Source organism: Pleurodeles waltl, chromosome 12 (genome assembly GCF_031143425.1).
Source record: "Pleurodeles waltl isolate 20211129_DDA chromosome 12, aPleWal1.hap1.20221129, whole genome shotgun sequence".
NCBI classification, from domain to species: domain Eukaryota; kingdom Metazoa; phylum Chordata; class Amphibia; order Caudata; family Salamandridae; genus Pleurodeles; species Pleurodeles waltl.
This window is the reverse complement of record NC_090451.1, coordinates 126,230,950-126,247,696: the sequence shown is the minus strand read 5'-3', so window position 1 is coordinate 126,247,696 and position 16,747 is coordinate 126,230,950. Positions and strand designations below refer to the sequence as shown.

Sequence of the window (16,747 nt, the reverse complement as noted above, 5' to 3'; positions counted from 1 at the left end):
TGGCAGCGGTGGGATTTGAACCCACGCCTCCAAAGAGACTGGAGCCTTAATCCAGCGCCTTAGACCGCTCGGCCACGCTACCTGTTGCTCTCAGTGTGTCTGTGCACTTCATGAGCACCGTAACCCTGAGTCTCCTCACTTAGTGTGGAAAGTCGAGTTGATAAACCATTTCATGGACATGATTACAATGTCGGGAGGGTGATGTGGTAATTGAAGGTTATCTCTCTTACTCAGTCACTGCACAAGTCTTCTCCCACCTGCTCGGACCTAGTGCAATCACCTTAAAAGACAACACTCTCCGAGCAATGACTTCCAACCAAGGTATAAGCACCTGCTCTACATAGGCAATGTGACTCCATCATTTTCTAATGAAACAAGTGTTCATACTGGTGGGCTCATTTCTTTGGGTGGGATCTAATGAATGAGCAGTTCATTCAAAAATAACCGAGGAGTTGCACGTATTCATGACATCAGCCCTATTGCCGCACCCAGTCTCCCCAACATACTGTTTAGCTTTCCAGTGACGTCATGTCTTGTGTGGCCTATTCACATTCCGCTGTTAATATTTTTTAGCCAATAGAATTTCACAGGCTCCCGTCTTTGAGCTCACATTGAAAAGGCACAAGTCCCAAAATGCAACCGGGTGCTGTTTAAAACTCCAGCACTGGTGGGCGGTGCCCCAGGTGACATGGGGCCCACCTGGATGCTCTGACTGCCTTTCACGTGACAGTCACAGACACACACAGGACAGAGGTTCAAAAGCTATTCTGAAAGAAGTAAGGACAACAGGCCCACGTGAAACTAAACTTTTTAAATAGATGATTTTTGTTTCTATTGACCGGGTTCTCACTCGTTCTGCGCGCCAAGTCAAATGTAAATGAGCCTCGCAATAAAAATGCACAGAGGATGGTAAAATTCACTTCACTCTGCGCTCGTTGATGCTGAGAGCATGGTTGTCAGCCCGCACGCTTGTTATTTTGATGTGGAATTACTTGATTGCTTTGTGATTATTTTCATTACTCCGAATTGCAAGTTCCCCTACCCCAGTAATAATGTTTGAGGTATTGCTTCCCTACCACACCAACAAGGCCACCCTCTGACCAAGTCCTTTGCCTCTCTTCAGAACTACCATAAGCCCCTCCATGCACTAGGAACTTTTTGCTTGACGACCATCTAGGCGTCCTTGGAATATTGATATTTAGAAGTAACAATGTTTGTTTATTTTAACTAACTGACCTTTTTAGGGTCTCGCTTGATAGACTCTGTAGTATTCAGTAAAGGGCTTGGAGCCCGCATGTCTCTCACCATTTTTTTATTTATGTGGCACTCTTCTTTACAGTTTCCTAATTCATCAAGGCATGTCTTGCATCATTTCCGTTCCTCTCTGTAGAGCAGCGACCAAGCGTTGATTGATTCAGCTTAATCAGTGCCTGACCGCTGCTCCCCACCTGATCAAGGTACTATTTTTTCCTTTTACCTTCTAGTGCCCTGCAAACAGAAGGCTTGTGACTGGCAAAAACATGCCCAGCAGGACAACCAAAACTGTTAAGTTTTAAATTTAAATCGAACTTTCTTTTATTTTGCCAAATCGTCTTTTCCCACGTTCCACGCATGTTTTCTTTTGCTTTTGTTCGTGGGCACTCTTCTCAAAAGATGACGATTAGCTCGTTTAAAATATTGCAAATCAACAGTGTTTCTTTATTATGTGTAAATTCTGAAATTAATCTTTAACACATAATCCTGCGGTACACTTCAATCCACCCCACTCCAATCTTCCCCACTACAATCCACCCCATCCAGACCACTTCACCCACACTAATCCACCTCACTCCAGTCCAAATCACTCACCCGAATCCAATCCACTCTAACTCATCCTACTCCAATCCTCTCCACCCACCCCAAGCAAATCTGTCTCACTCCAATGTGCCCCACTATAATAAAAAACAATCTGCACCACTCCAAAACAATCTGTCCCACTTCGATCCAAAACAATCTGCCCCACTCCAATCTGCCCGACTCCACTTCAAAACAATCTCCCCTACTCCAATTCAAAACAATCTACCCCACTGCAATCTGCTGCACTCCAATCAAAAACAAACTACCACACTGCAATCCAAAACAATCTGCCATACTGCAATCGAAAACAATCTGTCCCACCCAAGGCAGTGGTGGCTGGTGCACTTTGAAAGGAGTTGGTGGGAGGGAAAAATAGTTCATCTGAAGCTAAGTGAAGAAATTGGAATAAAATAGTGCATTTTAACCCCTTCGCTGCCAGCCTTTTCCCCCTCAGGTGGCAGGCATTTTTTTGGCTATTTGGGGCAGGGCGCGCTTAGGCCCTCATAGATTTTTGTCCACATAAGCTATCCACGCCAAATTTGCGTCCTTTTTTTCCAACATCCTAGGGATTCTAGAGGTACCCAGACTTTGTGGGTTCCCCTGAAGGAGACCAAGAAATTAGCCAAAATACGGTAAACATTTTGTTTTAAAAAAGAAAAAAATGGAAAAAAGGGCTGGAGAAGAAGGCTTGTGGTTTTTGTCCCTGAAATTGGCATCAACAAAGGGTTTGCACTGCTAAAATCACCAGCTTCCCAGCTTTCAGGGACAGGCAGACTTGAATCAGAAAACCCAATTTTTCAACACAATTTTGGCATTTTACTGGGACATACCCCATTTTTACGATTTTGTGTGCTTTTAGCCTCCTTCCAGTCAGTGACAGAAATGGGTGTGAAACCAATGCTGGGTCCCAGTAACCTAAACATTTTTGAAAAGAAGACAACATTCTGAATTCAGCAATGGGTAACTTGTGTAGATCTTACAAGTGTTTCCTACAGAAAATAACAACTGAAATAAAAAAAAAATATTGAAATTGAGAAGAAAAAAACAGCCATTTTCCTCTACGTTTTACTCTGTAACTTTTTTCTGCAATGTCAGATTTTTGAAAGCAATATACCATTACGCCTGCTGGACTCTTCTGGTTGCGGGGATATATAGGGCTTGTAGGTTCATCAAGAACCCTAGGTATCCAGAGAAAATAAATGAGCTGCACCTTGCAGTGGGTTTTCATTCTATACCGGGTATACTGCAATTAATTTGCCGAAGTATATAGAGTGAAAAAAAGGTATCAAGAAAACCTTTCTATTTCCAAAATGGGCACAAGATAAGGAGTGAAGGAGCAGTGGTTATTTGCACATCTCTGAATTCTGGGGTGCCCACACTAGCATGCAAATTAAAGGGCATTTCTCAAATAGACGTCTTTTTTACACACTGTCTTATATTTGGAAGGAAAAAATGTAGATAAAGACAAGGGGCAGTAACTCTTGTTTTGCTATTCTATGTTTCCCCAAGTCTCCCGATAACATTTTTTACCTCACTTGTGTGGGTAGGCCTAGCGCCCGCGACAGGAAGTGCCCCAAAACACAACGTGGACACATCAAATTTTCCCAAAGAAAACCAAAACCTAGGTAAAAGACATTGTCATTTGCAACGCCAATAGCTCTAACTCTCACAAATGTGAGACCTTTCGCATTGCAAATGCTTGTTTTTTTGTGCAGGCAAGTGTGCGTGGAGCCTGCTTTGGTTCTTAAGACCTCAGACCTAAAGCAAAGCTTAGACAGAAACATAGCAATGTGCCCTTTGCACACAGTTAGAGATCCTACTAAATGGAGTCATATATAGGTCTGCACGGCCATTTTGCACAATTTTGTTGTGATATAAAGTTTCGGTAGAGCTCAATGAGAGCTGGTAGTTATGGCCGAGTGGTTAAGGTGATGGGCTTGAAATCCTTTGGGGGTTCCCTGCACGGGTTTGAATCCTGCTGACTACCTCTGTTGTTTATTTTAAACCTGATTTTTAAAATAACTGTGAAGAACACATTTACCAACTTTATTTGGGAAGATAGATAATTTACTTTAAATCTTTATTTAACAGAGGTTCGATTTTATTTTGCAGAGAGAAGAGCGGGTGACCGCGTGGGGAGAACAAATGATTTGTTAAACCTTCCATTTGAAGGTGATCTAAGCAGAATGAAGCAAAACAACAGCAGCGCCAATCAGCCGATTTCTTGGAGTCCACGGTTTAGGAGTTTACTTAGAAGGAGACTGTAAAAGAGTTTTAAAATTAGGGACCTATTGGTAGAGTCACTGCTTATGCAAATTGAAGGGTCAGAAGGGAGATGCGTCATTAAGATCTGTAAAAATCCATCTCTGGCAGCGGTGGGATTTGAACCCACGCCTCCAAAGAGACTGGAGCCTTAATCCAGCGCCTTAGACCGCTCGGCCACGCTACCTGTTGCTCTCAGTGTGTCTGTGCACTTCATGAGCACCGTAACCCTGAGTCTCCTCACTTAGTGTGGAAAGTCGAGTTGATAAACCATTTCATGGACATGATTACAATGTCGGGAGGGTGATGTGGTAATTGAAGGTTATCTCTCTTACTCAGTCACTGCACAAGTCTTCTCCCACCTGCTCGGACCTAGTGCAATCACCTTAAAAGACAACACTCTCCGAGCAATGACTTCCAACCAAGGTATAAGCACCTGCTCTACATAGGCAATGTGACTCCATCATTTTCTAATGAAACAAGTGTTCATACTGGTGGGCTCATTTCTTTGGGTGGGATCTAATGAATGAGCAGTTCATTCAAAAATAACCGAGGAGTTGCACGTATTCATGACATCAGCCCTATTGCCGCACCCAGTCTCCCCAACATACTGTTTAGCTTTCCAGTGACGTCATGTCTTGTGTGGCCTATTCACATTCCGCTGTTAATATTTTTTAGCCAATAGAATTTCACAGGCTCCCGTCTTTGAGCTCACATTGAAAAGGCACAAGTCCCAAAATGCAACCGGGTGCTGTTTAAAACTCCAGCACTGGTGGGCGGTGCCCCAGGTGACATGGGGCCCACCTGGATGCCCTGACTGCCTTTCACGTGACAGTCACAGACACACACAGGACAGAGGTTCAAAAGCTATTCTGAAAGAAGTAAGGACAACAGGCCCACGTGAAACTAAACTTTTTAAATAGATGATTTTTGTTTCTATTGACCGGGTTCTCACTCGTTCTGCGCGCCAAGTCAAATGTAAATGAGCCCCGCAATAAAAATGCACAGAGGATGGTAAAATTCACTTCACTCTGCGCTCGTTGATGCTGAGAGCATGGTTGTCAGCCCGCACGCTTGTTATTTTGATGTGGAATTACTTGATTGCTTTGTGATTATTTTCATTACTCCGAATTGCAAGCTCCCCTACCCCAGTAATAATGTTTGAGGTATTGCTTCCCTACCACACCAACAAGGCCACCCTCTGACCAAGTCCTTTGCCTCTCTTCAGAACTACCATAAGCCCCTCCATGCACTAGGAACTTTTTGCTTGACGACCATCTAGGCGTCCTTGGAATATTGATATTTAGAAGTAACAATGTTTGTTTATTTTAACTAACTGACCTTTTTAGGGTCTCGCTTGATAGACTCTGTAGTATTCAGTAAAGGGCTTGGAGCCCGCATGTCTCTCACCATTTTTTTATTTATGTGGCACTCTTCTTTACAGTTTCCTAATTCATCAAGGCATGTCTTGCATCATTTCCGTTCCTCTCTGTAGAGCAGCGACCAAGCGTTGATTGATTCAGCTTAATCAGTGCCTGACCGCTGCTCCCCACCTGATCAAGGTACTATTTTTTCCTTTTACCTTCTAGTGCCCTGCAAACAGAAGGCTTGTGACTGGCAAAAACATGCCCAGCAGGACAACCAAAACTGTTAAGTTTTAAATTTAAATCGAACTTTCTTTTATTTTGCCAAATCGTCTTTTCCCACGTTCCACGCATGTTTTCTTTTGCTTTTGTTCGTGGGCACTCTTCTCAAAAGATGACGATTAGCTCGTTTAAAATATTGCAAATCAACAGTGTTTCTTTATTATGTGTAAATTCTGAAATTAATCTTTAACACATAATCCTGCGGTACACTTCAATCCACCCCACTCCAATCTTCCCCACTACAATCCACCCCATCCAGACCACTTCACCCACACTAATCCACCTCACTCCAGTCCAAATCACTCACCCGAATCCAATCCACTCTAACTCATCCTACTCCAATCCTCTCCACCCACCCCAAGCAAATCTGTCTCACTCCAATGTGCCCCACTATAATAAAAAACAATCTGCACCACTCCAAAACAATCTGTCCCACTTCGATCCAAAACAATCTGCCCCACTCCAATCTGCCCGACTCCACTTCAAAACAATCTCCCCTACTCCAATTCAAAACAATCTACCCCACTGCAATCTGCTGCACTCCAATCAAAAACAAACTACCACACTGCAATCCAAAACAATCTGCCATACTGCAATCGAAAACAATCTGTCCCACCCAAGGCAGTGGTGGCTGGTGCACTTTGAAAGGAGTTGGTGGGAGGGAAAAATAGTTCATCTGAAGCTAAGTGAAGAAATTGGAATAAAATAGTGCATTTTAACCCCTTCGCTGCCAGCCTTTTCCCCCTCAGGTGGCAGGCATTTTTTTGGCTATTTGGGGCAGGGCGCGCTTAGGCCCTCATAGATTTTTGTCCACATAAGCTATCCACGCCAAATTTGCGTCCTTTTTTTCCAACATCCTAGGGATTCTAGAGGTACCCAGACTTTGTGGGTTCCCCTGAAGGAGACCAAGAAATTAGCCAAAATACGGTAAACATTTTGTTTTAAAAAAGAAAAAAATGGAAAAAAGGGCTGGAGAAGAAGGCTTGTGGTTTTTGTCCCTGAAATTGGCATCAACAAAGGGTTTGCACTGCTAAAATCACCAGCTTCCCAGCTTTCAGGGACAGGCAGACTTGAATCAGAAAACCCAATTTTTCAACACAATTTTGGCATTTTACTGGGACATACCCCATTTTTACGATTTTGTGTGCTTTTAGCCTCCTTCCAGTCAGTGACAGAAATGGGTGTGAAACCAATGCTGGGTCCCAGTAACCTAAACATTTTTGAAAAGAAGACAACATTCTGAATTCAGCAATGGGTAACTTGTGTAGATCTTACAAGTGTTTCCTACAGAAAATAACAACTGAAATAAAAAAAAAATATTGAAATTGAGAAGAAAAAAACAGCCATTTTCCTCTACGTTTTACTCTGTAACTTTTTTCTGCAATGTCAGATTTTTGAAAGCAATATACCATTACGCCTGCTGGACTCTTCTGGTTGCGGGGATATATAGGGCTTGTAGGTTCATCAAGAACCCTAGGTATCCAGAGAAAATAAATGAGCTGCACCTTGCAGTGGGTTTTCATTCTATACCGGGTATACTGCAATTAATTTGCCGAAGTATATAGAGTGAAAAAAAGGTATCAAGAAAACCTTTCTATTTCCAAAATGGGCACAAGATAAGGAGTGAAGGAGCAGTGGTTATTTGCACATCTCTGAATTCTGGGGTGCCCACACTAGCATGCGAATTAAAGGGCATTTCTCAAATAGACGTCTTTTTTACACACTGTCTTATATTTGGAAGGAAAAAATGTAGATAAAGACAAGGGGCAGTAACTCTTGTTTTGCTATTCTATGTTTCCCCAAGTCTCCCGATAACATTTTTTACCTCACTTGTGTGGGTAGGCCTAGCGCCCGCGACAGGAAGTGCCCCAAAACACAACGTGGACACATCAAATTTTCCCAAAGAAAACCAAAACCTAGGTAAAAGACATTGTCATTTGCAACGCCAATAGCTCTAACTCTCACAAATGTGAGACCTTTCGCATTGCAAATGCTTGTTTTTTTGTGCAGGCAAGTGTGCGTGGAGCCTGCTTTGGTTCTTAAGACCTCAGACCTAAAGCAAAGCTTAGACAGAAACATAGCAATGTGCCCTTTGCACACAGTTAGAGATCCTACTAAATGGAGTCATATATAGGTCTGCACGGCCATTTTGCACAATTTTGTTGTGATATAAAGTTTCGGTAGAGCTCAATGAGAGCTGGTAGTTATGGCCGAGTGGTTAAGGTGATGGACTTGAAATCCTTTGGGGGTTCCCTGCACGGGTTTGAATCCTGCTGACTACCTCTGTTGTTTATTTTAAACCTGATTTTTAAAATAACTGTGAAGAACACATTTACCAACTTTATTTGGGAAGATAGATAATTTACTTTAAATCTTTATTTAACAGAGGTTCGATTTTATTTTGCAGAGAGAAGAGCGGGTGACCGCGTGGGGAGAACAAATGATTTGTTAAACCTTCCATTTGAAGATGATCTAAGCAGAATGAAGCAAAACAACAGCAGCGCCAATCAGCCGATTTCTTGGAGTCCACGGTTTAGGAGTTTACTTAGAAGGAGACTGTAAAAGAGTTTTACAATTAGGGACCTATTGGTAGAGTCACTGCTTATGCAAATTGAAGGGTCAGAAGGGAGATGCGTCATTAAGATCTGTAAAAATCCATCTCTGGCAGCGGTGGGATTTGAACCCACGCCTCCAAAGAGACTGGAGCCTTAATCCAGCGCCTTAGACCGCTCGGCCACTGTTGCTCTCAGTGTGTCTGTGCACTTCATGAGCACCGTAACCCTGAGTCTCCTCACTTAGTGTGGAAAGTCGAGTTGATAAACCATTTCATGGACATGATTACAATGTCGGGAGGGTGATGTGGTAATTGAAGGTTATCTCTCTTACTCAGTCACTGCACAAGTCTTCTCCCACCTGCTCGGACCTAGTGCAATCACCTTAAAAGACAACACTCTCCGAGCAATGACTTCCAACCAAGGTATAAGCACCTGCTCTACATAGGCAATGTGACTCCATCATTTTCTAATGAAACAAGTGTTCATACCGGTGGGCTCATTTCTTTGGGTGGGATCTAATGAATGAGCAGTTCATTCAAAAATAACTGAGGAGTTGCACGTATTCATGACATCAGCCCTATTGCCGCACCCAGTCTCCCCAACATACTGTTTAGCTTTCCAGTGACGTCATGTCTTGTGTGGCCTATTCACATTCCGCTGTTAATATTTTTTAGCCAATAGAATTTCACAGGCTCCCGTCTTTGAGCTCACATTGAAAAGGCACAAGTCCCAAAATGCAACCGGGTGCTGTTTAAAACTCCAGCACTGGTGGGCGGTGCTCCAGGTGACATGGGGTCCACCTGGATGCCCTGACTGCCTTTCACGTGACAGTCACAGACACACACAGGACAGAGGTTCAAAAGCTATTCTGAAAGAAGTAAGGACAACAGGCCCACGTGAAACTAAACTTTTTAAATAGATGATTTTTGTTTCTATTGACCTGGTTCTCACTCGTTCTGCGCGCCAAGTCAAATGTAAATGAGCCTCGCAATAAAAATGCACAGAGGATGGTAAAATTCACTTCACTCTGCGCTCGTTGATGCTGAGAGCATGGTTGTCAGCCCGCACGCTTGTTATTTTGATGTGGAATTACTTGATTGCTTTGTGATAATTTTCATTACTCCGAATTGCAAGTTCCCCTACCCCAGTAATAATGTTTGAGGTATTGCTTCCCTACCACACCAACAAGGCCACCCTCTGACCAAGTCCTTTGCCTCTCTTCAGAACTACCATAAGCCCCTCCATGCACTAGGAACTTTTTGCTTGACGACCATCTAGGCGTCCTTGGAATATTGATTTTTAGAAGTAACAATGTTTGTTTATTTTAACTAACTGACCTTTTTAGGGTCTCGCTTGATAGACTCTGTAGTATTCAGTAAAGGGCTTGGAGCCCGCATGTCTCTCACCATTTTTTTATTTATGTGGCACTCTTCTTTACAGTTTCCTAATTCATCAAGGCATGTCTTGCATCATTTCCGTTCCTCTCTGTAGAGCAGCGACCAAGCGTTGATTGATTCAGCTTAATCAGTGCCTGACCGCTGCTCCCCACCTGATCAAGGTACTATTTTTTCCTTTTACCTTCTAGTGCCCTGCAAACAGAAGGCTTGTGACTGGCAAAAACATGCCCAGCAGGACAACCAAAACTGTTAAGTTTTAAATTTAAATCGAACTTTCTTTTATTTTGCCAAATCGTCTTTTCCCACGTTCCACGCATGTTTTCTTTTGCTTTTGTTCGTGGGCACTCTTCTCAAAAGATGACGATTAGCTCGTTTAAAATATTGCAAATCAACAGTGTTTCTTTATTATGTGTAAATTCTGAAATTAATCTTTAACACATAATCCTGCGGTACACTTCAATCCACCCCACTCCAATCTTCCCCACTACAATCCACCCCATCCAGACCACTTCACCCACACTAATCCACCTCACTCCAGTCTAAATCACTCACCCGAATCCAATCCACTCTAACTCATCCTACTCCAATCCTCTCCACCCACCCCAAGCAAATCTGTCTCACTCCAATGTGCCCCACTATAATAAAAAACAATCTGCACCACTCCAAAACAATCTGTCCCACTTCGATCCAAAACAATCTGCCCCACTCCAATCTGCCCGACTCCACTTCAAAACAATCTCCCCTACTCCAATTCAAAACAATCTACCCCACTGCAATCTGCTGCACTCCAATCAAAAACAAACTACCACACTGCAATCCAAAACAATCTGCCATACTGCAATCGAAAACAATCTGTCCCACCCAAGGCAGTGGTGGCTGGTGCACTTTGAAAGGAGTTGGTGGGAGGGAAAAATAGTTCATCTGAAGCTAAGTGAAGAAATTGGAATAAAATAGTGCATTTTAACCCCTTCGCTGCCAGCCTTTTCCCCCTCAGGTGCCAGGCATTTTTTTGGCTATTTGGGGCAGGGCGCGCTTAGGCCCTCATAGATTTTTGTCCACATAAGCTATCCACGCCAAATTTGCGTCCTTTTTTTCCAACATCCTAGGGATTCTAGAGGTACCCAGACTTTGTGGGTTCCCCTGAAGGAGACCAAGAAATTAGCCAAAATACGGAAACATTTTGTTTTAAAAAAGAAAAAAATGGAAAAAAGGGCTGGAGAAGAAGGCTTGTGGTTTTTGTCCCTGAAATTGGCATCAACAAAGGGTTTGCACTGCTAAAATCACCAGCTTCCCAGCTTTCAGGGACAGGCAGACTTGAATCAGAAAACCCAATTTTTCAACACAATTTTGGCATTTTACTGGGACATACCCCATTTTTACGATTTTGTGTGCTTTTAGCCTCCTTCCAGTCAGTGACAGAAATGGGTGTGAAACCAATGCTGGGTCCCAGTAACCTAAACATTTTTGAAAAGAAGACAACATTCTGAATTCAGCAATGGGTAACTTGTGTAGATCTTACAAGTGTTTCCTACAGAAAATAACAACTGAAATAAAAAAAAAATATTGAAATTGAGAAGAAAAAAACAGCCATTTTCCTCTACGTTTTACTCTGTAACTTTTTTCTGCAATGTCAGATTTTTGAAAGCAATATACCATTACGCCTGCTGGACTCTTCTGGTTGCGGGGATATATAGGGCTTGTAGGTTCATCAAGAACCCTAGGTATCCAGAGAAAATAAATGAGCTGCACCTTGCAGTGGGTTTTCATTCTATACCGGGTATACTGCAATTAATTTGCCGAAGTATATAGAGTGAAAAAAAGGTATCAAGAAAACCTTTCTATTTCCAAAATGGGCACAAGATAAGGAGTGAAGGAGCAGTGGTTATTTGCACATCTCTGAATTCTGGGGTGCCCACACTAGCATGCGAATTAAAGGGCATTTCTCAAATAGACGTCTTTTTTACACACTGTCTTATATTTGGAAGGAAAAAATGTAGATAAAGACAAGGGGCAGTAACTCTTGTTTTGCTATTCTATGTTTCCCCAAGTCTCCCGATAACATTTTTTACCTCACTTGTGTGGGTAGGCCTAGCGCCCGAGACAGGAAGTGCCCCAAAACACAACGTGGACACATCAAATTTTGCCAAAGAAAACCAAAACCTAGGTAAAAGACATTGTCATTTGCAACGCCAATAGCTCTAACTCTCACAAATGTGAGACCTTTCGCATTGCAAATGCTTGTTTTTTTGTGCAGGCAAGTGTGCGTGGAGCCTGCTTTGGTTCTTAAGACCTCAGACCTAAAGCAAAGCTTAGACAGAAACATAGCAATGTGCCCTTTGCACACAGTTAGAGATCCTACTAAATGGAGTCATATATAGGTCTGCACGGCCATTTTGCACAATTTTGTTGTGATATAAAGTTTCGGTAGAGCTCAATGAGAGCTGGTAGTTATGGCCGAGTGGTTAAGGTGATGGACTTGAAATCCTTTGGGGGTTCCCTGCACGGGTTTGAATCCTGCTGACTACCTCTGTTGTTTATTTTAAACCTGATTTTTAAAATAACTGTGAAGAACACATTTACCAACTTTATTTGGGAAGATAGATAATTTACTTTAAATCTTTATTTAACAGAGGTTCGATTTTATTTTGCAGAGAGAAGAGCGGGTGACCGCGTGGGGAGAACAAATGATTTGTTAAACCTTCCATTTGAAGATGATCTAAGCAGAATGAAGCAAAACAACAGCAGCGCCAATCAGCCGATTTCTTGGAGTCCACGGTTTAGGAGTTTACTTAGAAGGAGACTGTAAAAGAGTTTTACAATTAGGGACCTATTGGTAGAGTCACTGCTTATGCAAATTGAAGGGTCAGAAGGGAGATGCGTCATTAAGATCTGTAAAAATCCATCTCTGGCAGCGGTGGGATTTGAACCCACGCCTCCAAAGAGACTGGAGCCTTAATCCAGCGCCTTAGACCGCTCGGCCACGCTACCTGTTGCTCTCAGTGTGTCTGTGCACTTCATGAGCACCGTAACCCTGAGTCTCCTCACTTAGTGTGGAAAGTCGAGTTGATAAACCATTTCATGGACATGATTACAATGTCGGGAGGGTGATGTGGTAATTGAAGGTTATCTCTCTTACTCAGTCACTGCACAAGTCTTCTCCCACCTGCTCGGACCTAGTGCAATCACCTTAAAAGACAACACTCTCCGAGCAATGACTTCCAACCAAGGTATAAGCACCTGCTCTACATAGGCAATGTGACTCCATCATTTTCTAATGAAACAAGTGTTCATACCGGTGGGCTCATTTCTTTGGGTGGGATCTAATGAATGAGCAGTTCATTCAAAAATAACTGAGGAGTTGCACGTATTCATGACATCAGCCCTATTGCCGCACCCAGTCTCCCCAACATACTGTTTAGCTTTCCAGTGACGTCATGTCTTGTGTGGCCTATTCACATTCCGCTGTTAATATTTTTTAGCCAATAGAATTTCACAGGCTCCCGTCTTTGAGCTCACATTGAAAAGGCACAAGTCCCAAAATGCAACCGGGTGCTGTTTAAAACTCCAGCACTGGTGGGCGGTGCTCCAGGTGACATGGGGTCCACCTGGATGCCCTGACTGCCTTTCACGTGACAGTCACAGACACACACAGGACAGAGGTTCAAAAGCTATTCTGAAAGAAGTAAGGACAACAGGCCCACGTGAAACTAAACTTTTTAAATAGATGATTTTTGTTTCTATTGACCTGGTTCTCACTCGTTCTGCGCGCCAAGTCAAATGTAAATGAGCCTCGCAATAAAAATGCACAGAGGATGGTAAAATTCACTTCACTCTGCGCTCGTTGATGCTGAGAGCATGGTTGTCAGCCCGCACGCTTGTTATTTTGATGTGGAATTACTTGATTGCTTTGTGATAATTTTCATTACTCCGAATTGCAAGTTCCCCTACCCCAGTAATAATGTTTGAGGTATTGCTTCCCTACCACACCAAGAAGGCCACCCTCTGACCAAGTCCTTTGCCTCTCTTCAGAACTACCATAAGCCCCTCCATGCACTAGGAACTTTTTGCTTGACGACCATCTAGGCGTCCTTGGAATATTGATTTTTAGAAGTAACAATGTTTGTTTATTTTAACTAACTGACCTTTTTAGGGTCTCGCTTGATAGACTCTGTAGTATTCAGTAAAGGGCTTGGAGCCCGCATGTCTCTCACCATTTTTTTATTTATGTGGCACTCTTCTTTACAGTTTCCTAATTCATCAAGGCATGTCTTGCATCATTTCCGTTCCTCTCTGTAGAGCAGCGACCAAGCGTTGATTGATTCAGCTTAATCAGTGCCTGACCGCTGCTCCCCACCTGATCAAGGTACTATTTTTTCCTTTTACCTTCTAGTGCCCTGCAAACAGAAGGCTTGTGACTGGCAAAAACATGCCCAGCAGGACAACCAAAACTGTTAAGTTTTAAATTTAAATCGAACTTTCTTTTATTTTGCCAAATCGTCTTTTCCCACGTTCCACGCATGTTTTCTTTTGCTTTTGTTCGTGGGCACTCTTCTCAAAAGATGACGATTAGCTCGTTTAAAATATTGCAAATCAACAGTGTTTCTTTATTATGTGTAAATTCTGAAATTAATCTTTAACACATAATCCTGCGGTACACTTCAATCCACCCCACTCCAATCTTCCCCACTACAATCCACCCCATCCAGACCACTTCACCCACACTAATCCACCTCACTCCAGTCCAAATCACTCACCTGAATCCAATCCACTCTAACTCATCCTACTCCAATCCTCTCCACCCACCCCAAGCAAATCTGTCTCACTCCAATGTGCCCCACTATAATAAAAAACAATCTGCACCACTCCAAAACAATCTGTCCCACTTCGATCCAAAACAATCTGCCCCACTCCAATCTGCCCGACTCCACTTCAAAACAATCTCCCCTACTCCAATTCAAAACAATCTACCCCACTGCAATCTGCTGCACTCCAATCAAAAACAAACTACCACACTGCAATCCAAAACAATCTGCCATACTGCAATCGAAAACAATCTGTCCCACCCAAGGCAGTGGTGGCTGGTGCACTTTGAAAGGAGTTGGTGGGAGGGAAAAATAGTTCATCTGAAGCTAAGTGAAGAAATTGGAATAAAATAGTGCATTTTAACCCCTTCGCTGCCAGCCTTTTCCCCCTCAGGTGCCAGGCATTTTTTTGGCTATTTGGGGCAGGGCGCGCTTAGGCCCTCATAGATTTTTGTCCACATAAGCTATCCACGCCAAATTTGCGTCCTTTTTTTCCAACATCCTAGGGATTCTAGAGGTACCCAGACTTTGTGGGTTCCCCTGAAGGAGACCAAGAAATTAGCCAAAATACAGTAAAAATTTTGTTTTAAAAAAGAAAAAAATGGAAAAAAGGGCTGGAGAAGAAGGCTTGTGGTTTTTGTCCCTGAAATTGGCATCAACAAAGGGTTTGCACTGCTAAAATCACCAGCTTCCCAGCTTTCAGGGACAGGCAGACTTGAATCAGAAAACCCAATTTTTCAACACAATTTTGGCATTTTACTGGGACATACCCCATTTTTACGATTTTGTGTGCTTTTAGCCTCCTTCCAGTCAGTGACAGAAATGGGTGTGAAACCAATGCTGGGTCCCAGTAACCTAAACATTTTTGAAAAGAAGACAACATTCTGAATTCAGCAATGGGTAACTTGTGTAGATCTTACAAGTGTTTCCTACAGAAAATAACAACTGAAATAAAAAAAAAAATTTGAAATCGAGAAGAAAAAAACAGCCATTTTCCTCTACGTTTTACTCTGTAACTTTTTTCTGCAATGTCAGATTTTTGAAAGCAATATACCATTACGCCTGCTGGACTCTTCTGGTTGCGGGGATATATAGGGCTTGTAGGTTCATCAAGAACCCTAGGTATCCAGAGAAAATAAATGAGCTGCACCTTGCAGTGGGTTTTCATTCTATACCGGGTATACTGCAATTAATTTGCCGAAGTATATAGAGTGAAAAAAAGGTATCAAGAAAACCTTTCTATTTCCAAAATGGGCACAAGATAAGGAGTGAAGGAGCAGTGGTTATTTGCACATCTCTGAATTCTGGGGTGCCCACACTAGCATGCGAATTAAAGGGCATTTCTCAAATAGACGTCTTTTTTACACACTGTCTTATATTTGGAAGGAAAAAATGTAGATAAAGACAAGGGGCAGTAACTCTTGTTTTGCTATTCTATGTTTCCCCAAGTCTCCCGATAACATTTTTTACCTCACTTGTGTGGGTAGGCCTAGCGCCCGCGACAGGAAGTGCCCCAAAACACAACGTGGACACATCAAATGTTCCCAAAGAAAACCAAAACCTAGGTAAAAGACATTGTCATTTGCAACGCCAATAGCTCTAACTCTCACAAATGTGAGACCTTTCGCATTGCAAATGCTTGTTTTTTTGTGCAGGCAAGTGTGCGTGGAGCCTGCTTTGGTTCTTAAGACCTCAGACCTAAAGCAAAGCTTAGACAGAAACATAGCAATGTGCCCTTTGCACACAGTTAGAGATCCTACTAAATGGAGTCATATATAGGTCAGCACGGCCATTTTGCACAATTTTGTTGTGATATAAAGTTTCGGTAGAGCTCAATGAGAGCTGGTAGTTATGGCCGAGTGGTTAAGGTGATGGGCTTGAAATCCTTTGGGGGTTCCCTGCACGGGTTTGAATCCTGCTGACTACCTCTGTTGTTTATTTTAAACCTGATTTTTAAAATAACTGTGAAGAACACATTTACCAACTTTATTTGGGAAGATAGATAATTTACTTTAAATCTTTATTTAACAGAGGTTCGATTTTATTTTGCAGAGAGAAGAGCGGGTGACCGCGTGGGGAGAACAAATGATTTGTTAAACCTTCCATTTGAAGGTGATCTAAGCAGAATGAAGCAAAACAACAGCAGCGCCAATCAGCCGATTTCTTGGAGTCCACGGTTTAGGAGTTTACTTAGAAGGAGACTGTAAAAGAGTTTTAAAATTAGGGACCTATTGGTAGAGTCACTGCTT

The 16,747-nt window shown here is 42.6% G+C and overlaps 6 non-coding genes across 6 annotated transcripts; 2 read left to right on the top strand and 4 right to left on the bottom strand.

Annotated features, from left to right (window-relative positions):
• On the bottom strand, nt 1–82 carry TRNAL-AAG (transfer RNA leucine (anticodon AAG)). Its single transcript has one exon. It is a non-coding gene; the product is annotated as a tRNA-Leu (tRNA).
• A 4,121-nt stretch (nt 83–4,203) lies between these two features.
• Nucleotides 4,204–4,285, bottom strand: TRNAL-AAG (transfer RNA leucine (anticodon AAG)). The gene has a single exon. It is a non-coding gene; the product is annotated as a tRNA-Leu (tRNA).
• A 3,659-nt stretch (nt 4,286–7,944) lies between these two features.
• Nucleotides 7,945–8,026, top strand: TRNAS-UGA (transfer RNA serine (anticodon UGA)). Its single transcript has one exon. It is a non-coding gene; the product is annotated as a tRNA-Ser (tRNA).
• A 380-nt stretch (nt 8,027–8,406) lies between these two features.
• TRNAL-AAG (transfer RNA leucine (anticodon AAG)) lies at nt 8,407–8,489 on the bottom strand. The gene has a single exon. It is a non-coding gene; the product is annotated as a tRNA-Leu (tRNA).
• A 3,651-nt stretch (nt 8,490–12,140) lies between these two features.
• On the top strand, nt 12,141–12,222 carry TRNAS-UGA (transfer RNA serine (anticodon UGA)). The gene has a single exon. It is a non-coding gene; the product is annotated as a tRNA-Ser (tRNA).
• Nucleotides 12,223–12,602: 380 nt separating this feature from the next.
• On the bottom strand, nt 12,603–12,684 carry TRNAL-AAG (transfer RNA leucine (anticodon AAG)). Its single transcript has one exon. It is a non-coding gene; the product is annotated as a tRNA-Leu (tRNA).
• Between the last annotated feature and the right edge of the window lie 4,063 nt (nt 12,685–16,747).